This window comes from Pteropus alecto, unplaced genomic scaffold, assembly GCF_000325575.1.
Source record: "Pteropus alecto unplaced genomic scaffold, ASM32557v1 scaffold338, whole genome shotgun sequence".
Lineage (NCBI taxonomy): Eukaryota > Metazoa > Chordata > Mammalia > Chiroptera > Pteropodidae > Pteropus > Pteropus alecto.
Window position 1 is genome coordinate 4602773 of NW_006441995.1, and position 1564 is coordinate 4604336.

Here is a 1564-nt window from a genome sequence, read left to right on the forward strand (position 1 = left end):
TATTATACAATCTCTGAGGTGATGTTATACATCGCTTCATTGTTCCTAAGTGTGAATGAACCGTTCATCACTGAAAATGACTAGAGGAAAACAAAACAAACAAAAGGCATTTTCAGATGCAGCATTTATAACTTATGAGTTGGACTCTAGAAATTTCACTCAAATGTTGCATATGTCTCATGAAATGTCTCATGAAATGTAGAAGACAGAAATTTTGAGTCACAAAATTTCTAGTCACAGACCACTAGAAAACATGACATAATGATGATTGTCATAGGATTTTCAATTCCCGTTGTACAATGAATGCACATCTGTATTAACAGCATCAGACTTTTATTTGGCTCTTTCTGGAGTCTTTGGAAAAGTCTTATAAGATTTACTCTAAAAAATATTCTTTGTTTCAGAAATGAAGTATTTGAAGGAAGACACAGGATGATTTCAAAGTCCTGATACTGTTGTTTTCATCACTGGTATTAATTATCAATTTATTGAATTATTTAAGGTAGACATTTCTATGATGGAAGTTGTTACGGGCTGAACTGTGCCCTGCCTCCCCAAATTTACATATTGAAGTCAGAATGTGACTATGTTTGGAGATAGAGTCCTTAAAGAGGTAATTAAAGTAAAATGAGGTCAATAAAAGAAAATTTTTAAAAACATTAAAAAATAAATAAAGTAAAATAAAAAAAACATTAAAAAATAAACAAAGTAAAATGAAGTGGGCTCTAATTCAATATGACCGATGTCCTTATAAGAAGAGGAGATCCAGACACATGCACACACAGAGGAAAGACCATGCGCATACACAGGAGGAAGACGACCACCTGACAGCCAAAGACAGTGGCCTCAGATTAAACCAATTCTGTTAATACCTTGATCTTGGACTTCCAGCTTCCAGAACTGTGGGCAAATAAATTGCTGTTGTTTAAATCTCCCAGCCTGTGGGAGTTTGTTATGGAAGCCTTTATAGTTTCACAAACAGAATAAAGAGAATTTGCCCAGAATTTTCTTTACTATCCTTTACGGTAAATATATTTAACTCATCTATAAACTATTTGGTTTTTGGTATAAGTTTCTCATTTAAAAAACAACAGTTAACAAAAGATATTCATTGGAAATAAACTTAAAAATATACATAAGCAAAATGAAGAAAATAAAAATCACTCATTATCCTTCATCAATTAATATTATGGTTTATCGTCAATCATCTCTTTGCAGATATATACAGTAAGGGTTCAAAATACTCTAATGGACTTTTCCCACATATAATCGATGACTTTGGTCAAGTTTGGTCAAGTTGGAACTGCCATGAACTTTCATTTTCTCATCTTTTAAAATGGGGATAATAAGAACTGCCTCCCTTGGTTTTTTTCAATTATTTATATAATAAAGTATTGTGTATAAGCTCTTAACAAAGTGTCTGCATGTACTAAGCAAATAACAAATAGCCTGTGTATTTTTACATAGCCTGTATTTTACCAAAATGGAGTCAATTCTGATCATGTTACTTTTGCAATCCATTTTTTTTTCTTGTTTGGTACAGTTTCATTACTAGCTATTTATT